The 6,556-nt window shown below is 41.7% G+C and overlaps 1 non-coding gene across 1 annotated transcript; it reads right to left on the bottom strand.

The window, feature by feature from the left end:
• Window positions 1–2,638: 2,638 nt before the first annotated feature.
• LOC148556231 (small nucleolar RNA R71) lies at window positions 2,639–2,742 on the bottom strand. The gene has a single exon (XR_015888101.1). It is a non-coding gene; the product is annotated as a small nucleolar RNA R71 (small nucleolar RNA).
• Window positions 2,743–6,556: the final 3,814 nt, after the last annotated feature.

The raw sequence follows: 6,556 nt of genomic DNA, 5'->3' as shown, positions 1-6,556 counted from the left end.
AGGCAAGAGTGGTCGACAACGTTAGTGACACCTAACATTGTCACTAACGTTGGAAGCAACCACACAACCCCAAGGAACCACGTTAACTTAGTTAACGTGGAGGCTAACGTGAGAGAAGAAGGTGATGGCCAACGTTAGTGACACTCAACATTGTCACTAACGTTGGAAGGAGCCACACAAGCCACTATGAGCCACGTTAACTCCCATGTTAACTTAGTTAACGTGGAAGCTAACATGGATGAGTAAAAGATGAACCAACGTTACTGACACTCAACATTGTCACTAACGTTGGGAATGGCTAAGCAATGCCACGTTAAAGAGCCACGTTAACTAAGTTAACGTGGGCTCTAACGTGAGACATGGGGGCACATTGGAATGCTAGTGACAATGTTGAGTGTCACTAACATTCTCGAAGGATGGCAAGCCCACGTTAAAGGGCCACGTTAACTAAGTTAACGTGGGCTCTAACGTAGGAGCAATGGGCGGCTTTTCAACATTATTGGGAAAGTTAAGCCCCAATAACGTGTGCGAAGGACCTAGAGGCAACGTTAGTGGCAACGTTTGTGCCACTAATGTTGAAGTTAACGTGGCTTTTACTTAGGAACGTTAGTGAGAAAGTTGATTGTCACTAACATTCTCGAACTCATATTTTCACTAAACGTTAACACCCCTAACGCCCTGAGCTCAAGTCTCTGCCCACTTCACACTTTCTCTTTGCAAGTAAAGCCAAGCCCAAATGAAGAAAAGAACTGCTTCAAACTCAAGATCCAAAGGCCCAAGACTTGAAGATCCAACTAGAAGATGAGAAGAGTAGTATATATAGGAGTATCTTTGAATTATTTTGGGGAGTTCCGGGAGTTGAAAAATAGCATAGAACTACTTCCTGTATTTTACTTTCTTTGCTCTTCTAGTTTTCATCATGTATTCTCCATCTTTATTTTCATTTTCTAGAGCTATGAACAACTAAACCCCTTTCATTGGGTTAGGGAGCTCTGTTGTAATTTGATGGATCAATACTAGTTTTCATTATTCTTCTTCTATCTTTTCTCTTGATTTTACTTGAAAGCTTTCGATCTTCATCCAATTGGGTAGTATCTTGGAAAAGAAGCTACTCAAACTTGGATCTCTTCGGAACCTTGAAAGAGGAATGAAGAGATCAAGCTAGAAATGCTTTCTCATGCTGGACCAAATTGGGTTTGGATGGATATGTGACTATAATCCTCTCAATACTTGATTTGGGAAATGCATGTGGTATAATCAGTGACCATACTTCATCTCTTCTCATGAGCAATTGACCAAGGAATTGGCTATTGATCAAGATTTGAGAGATTGAATTATAAGAAATTGTAATTCAATCACTTAAGATTGCCAAGGAGATCAATGAGTGCATTGATTGAGGAAGAGATGAAAATGAGATTGATCCGGAGAATGCAACATCTCCTAAGTCCAATGAACTCCCCATTTCTGATCTTACCCATTCTCTTTAATTTCTGTCATTTACATTTATGAGCAATTCCCCCATTCCCATTTAAGATTCTGCAATTTACTTTCTGCCATTTACTTTCCCACCATTTAATTTTCTGCAATTCTCAACTCAATTTCTGATTCGCTCAACTAGAACATTCCTCTAATTAAAGTTGCTTGATCAATCAATCCTTATGGGATTCGACCTCACTCTATTGTGAGTTTTTACTTGACGACAAATTCGGTACACATGCCGAAGGAAATTTGTTATGAGACAAGTTTTCCGTACATCAAGTTTATGGCGCCGTTGCCGGGGATTGATTGTGCATCAACAATGATTAGATTGGACGATAACTAGATTGAGCATTTTATTTTTGTTTGATTTAAATTTCTGTTTGAGTTATTTACTTCCTGCTTTAGTTAATTTCTTCCCTTCCCCCTACTTTTTCTTTGTTATTTACACTTCATCGCACTAACTCACTAACTGTTTGATATATTGCATCACTCACACTAACAGTAATTCTGACAGATATACTTTCTGCACCTATTCTCTTTGCTTGTACTTGTTGGTTGTATGACAGGGAGAAGAAGCGGGGCTTCAACTTCCTTTGATTCTGAACCTGAGAGAACCTTCCTTAGACTAAGGAGGGAGGCAAGAGAAAAACGTGTAGTAGGTGGTGAAGAAGAGGAGGAACACTTTGAGGAATACTTTGAACCAAACATGGAAGAAAACATGGAAAACCATCATGAAGAAGAGGCTCACAACCATGGCGGAAGAGGTCGAGCAAATCATGCTAGGGAGGATAGAAGAGTTTTAGGCTCCTACATCAATCCAAACCCAGGAAACTGTGGAAGTAGCATTCAAAAGCCAACCATCCATGCCAACAATTTTGAACTAAAGCCACAGCTCATCACCCTTGTGCAGAACAACTGTTCGTTCGGAGGAAGTTTCTAAGAGGACCCAAATCAACATTTAACCACCTTCCTGAGAATATGTGACACAGTGAAGTCTAATGGTGTTCATCCTGATGCCTATAGACTGCTCTTATTTCCATTCTCACTCAGGGATAAGGCAGCCAAGTGGCTGGAATCCTTCCCACGGGAAAGCTTGACAACTTGGGAAGACGTGGTGAACAAATTCTTAGCAAGATTTTACCCTCCTCAAAGAATCAATAGGCTGAGAGCTGAGGTCCAAACCTTCAGGCAACAAGATGGTGAGACTCTATATGAGGCATGGGAGAGGTTTAAGGACCTGACAAGGAGGTGTCCACCTGACATGTTCAACGAATGGGTGCAGCTGCACATTTTCTATGAAGGGCTCTCTTATGAGTCAAAGAAGGCCGTAGACCATTCATCCGGAGGATCTTTGAACAAGAAGAAAACCATTGAGGAGGCTATACATGTCATTGAAACAGTAGCAGAGAACGACTACTTCTATGCTTCCGAAAGAGGGAACACAAGAGGAGTAATGGAGCTAAACAATGTAGATGCTCTGTTGGCCCAAAACAAGCTCATTACCCAGCAGCTGGCTGACCTCACCAAGAAGATGGAGAGAAACCAAGTAGCACCAATCTCCACTTCATCAACAACCCAAGATGGAGTGAATGAAGAAGCAGAGGGTAGTCAGGAGCAAGCCAACTACATTGGAAATTCACCTAGACAGAACCATGATCCATACTCCAAGAATTACAACCCTGGATGGAGGAATCACCTAAACTTTGGGTGGGGAAATCAACAAGACCAAAGCCTTGATTAAAGGCGCCCAAATCCAAACAATGCAGCCCACCAACACTTCACCTCTAGACCATATCAACATCCCAATAACAACTCCTCTCCACATTCATATCAAGGCCAGAACAACCCTCCTCAACCTGACCTATCATCATTTGATGAAAGAATCTCAAGGATTGAAAATCTACTTGAAGGCATATGCAAGGATATCCAAGACAACAAGGTGTTCAAGGAGGAAGTGCGAGCAAGTTTCAAGAATCAAGGAGACACAATCAAGAGGTTGGAATCTCAAGTAGGATATCTCTCTGAGCAAATTCCCAAACCCACAGATGGATTCCCAAGTGACACAGAGAAGAATCCGAGAGGTGAAACAAAGAAAGTAAGATGGGAAGATTGCAAGATGGTCACTATAAGTGATAAGGAGACTGAGGACAAGCCAAGCAAGCTGTCAGAACAGCTTGAAGATACCTAAACAGAGAAGGAGGAAAAAGAATACCAAGAACCAGAAATATCAAAACAGGAGCTGCTGAGACTTTATGCACCTTTTCCACAACTACTCAATGGTGCTGTGGAGAAGAGAATATACTCAAGATTTCATGACTTGTTTGCATCTTTGCATGTGAACATACCATTCATCAAGACTATCCAACAAATGCCTGCATATATCAAGTATATGAAGGAGCTTCTTCCTAGGAAAAGCTCACTCAAGGGAGGCCAGACTATAGTGATGAACAAGGGGTGCAGTGCCCTCATTCAACCGCAGTTGCCTACGAAAAGAAAAGATCAAGGGAGTTTTCATGTCCCTTGTGCCATAGGAGAAACAATGTTTGATAGAGCACTCTGCGATTTGGAAGCAAGCATCAACTTAATGCCCTTAGCCCTAGTGAAGAGACTACAGATCAATGAGATATTGCCCACAGATGTGGTCATCAGGCTGGCTGACAAAACTCAAAAACAAGCAATAGGGGTGGTGGAAAATATGTTGTTAAAGGTTAGGAAATACTACCTCCCAACAGACTTTGTCATCTTGGACATGGAGGAGAGTCACACTCACCCGATCATATTGGGAAGACCATTCCTAGCTACAGACCGAGCACTCATAGATGTGGAGCGAGGGGAGCTAATATTGAGGATCCATGATGAACAACTCAGCTTCAATGTCTTCAAACTCTCCCAAGAAGCAGACCAAGAAAATAAAGAACCAAGCAATGATCATAATGAGATTCTGACAGAGGAAACAAGCACTGAGGCACCACCAACGCATCCGAAAACCCCACTGAATGATGAACAAGGCAAACAGCAATCATCACAGCTCAAGGAGAAGCTGGAGGAACCTAAACCACCAGAGGCATGTGAAGACAACAACAAAATGCACTTAGAAGAAGAAGTCGCCAAGAGCAGAGAAGCATCAAAAGCGACAAAGAAGAAGGTACCAAGGGGGTGGAGGAACAAGAAGATCCCCACGGAAGATTTCTCTCCAGGAGATAAAGTGATCTCAGCTTACTTCCCAGATATCCCACCTGATCTCCCCACTGTACCATCTCAGTTACCAAAGGTCTTCACTATTAACAGAGTTCTCTCCTTGGAGCATGTAGAGATCATTGATACGACCAATGGATATAAGTCCAAGGCAAGAGGAGAGGACTTGAAGCATTATCAACCTCCCTGATGAAGGAGAAACGTCAAGCTAGTGACGCTAAAGAAGCGCTTCATGGGAGGCAACCCATGTTTTATTAGCTTTTATTATTGAATAAGTCAATATTCATGAATTCCAACCCAAACTTGGTGAAGTCCTTATATTGCAGTATATAGTGAAGAACAAGTTTGGTGTTCAAAGCATACCAAGAAAGCATGAATGCAACAGAGAGCATGCTAGTCTTGGAGCTTTGAACAAGACTTTTGATCACAGTGCTCCAAACTAAGTTTGGTGTCACCCCACGGTGCCACCAAAATACATATAAGAATACACAGTTAGTTAGTTAGTTGGAGTTCATGAATAAACAATCTAATCTTTTCTTTTCTTTATTAATTATAGCCGAAAGGCTAAATTGTCTTTGAGATATTATGTCTTACTCTTCTTATTTTATCTTTATAGGAAAAGAAAAGAAGCATTAAAAGGGATGGATTGGACAACTAAACAAAGAAGGATCGGACACCACAAAAGGAAGGGCTACACACTTGTTCTAAAGAGGGAATACATTGGAAAATGTTGCCATGCAACATTGGAAAAATGGGACCCCTAAAAGACCGAGCAATCTCCATCATAAAGTGATAATCCTTGTCTTTTGTCCATGCATAACCCCAACCGTTCATCAAGTAACCACTCCATCAATCCACACCCTCCATTCTCTCACAACGTCCCTATATATGACCCTTATTCCGTACCCACCTTCATGGTCATCACCCACTCTTCACAACTCTTCATTTCGGTACAAGAAACTCCTTACTCCATTACAAACATTTCCCCCCTCACTCTCTTCATTTCAATAAAACCCTAAACAACCAAAAGTCTCCACAACTTTACCACCTTCACATATTAACTATCATTCATGGCGTCTTCGAGTTCTAAAAGAAGGAAGGGAAAGGAACCCATGGAGCAGCACCCGTATGATGAAAAGAGATTTAGAAGCTTGCATCATGCATTGTAATACGGGTGGATGGTTGACAAGGAAATCATTTACGAGCTAGGATTTCAAGTGAAGAAAACTGAGTGTCCTGAAATCACAGAGAAGGTGGAAAAGAGAAGATGGGAGCTACTCACTAACCCTGTCACTAAGGTAAATGCAAATCTAATAAGAGAATTTTATGCAAATGCGGTCCGATATGATAAGAAAGATGAGTCATATACAAGCTTTGTGAGAGGAAAGATGGTGGATTTTGGTCCCATGAGTGTCATGAGGGCACTGAAGCTACGGTCTATACAGTTTGAAGAAGAAAGTTATCACTCAAGATTGGACAATCCCAATTATGACCACATTTTGCGAGACATTTGTGTACCCGGAGCTGACTGGGAAAGGGGTGCAGGAAAGAAACCAAAGTTCATCAAGAGAACAGATCTCACTCCTGAAGCCAAGGGGTGGTTTGAGCTAGTGAGAAGGTCTATTCTCCCAGCTGCAAACAATTCGGAGGTGAATGTCAAAAGAGCCACGATGGTGCATTGTATACTGAAGGGAGGAGAAATCAAGGTTCATGAACTCATAGCTGAAGGCATTAGAAAGATGGCAGAGAAAAGCGACTCAAGAGGAACGTTAGGTTACCCCAGCACTATTTACCAAATATGCAAGAAAGCTGGGGTGGTTTTTGAAGATGAGGACCCCATGTGGATAAAGGAAGACATCCCAATAACTGTAAGAAGGATGAA

The sequence above is a fragment of the Arachis ipaensis genome, chromosome B6 (assembly GCF_059453495.1).
Source record: "Arachis ipaensis isolate K30076 ecotype BB chromosome B6, ASM5945349v1, whole genome shotgun sequence".
Lineage (NCBI taxonomy): Eukaryota > Viridiplantae > Streptophyta > Magnoliopsida > Fabales > Fabaceae > Arachis > Arachis ipaensis.
Note: the sequence above shows the minus strand (reverse complement) of the source record. Positions and strands in the feature narration are given on the sequence as shown.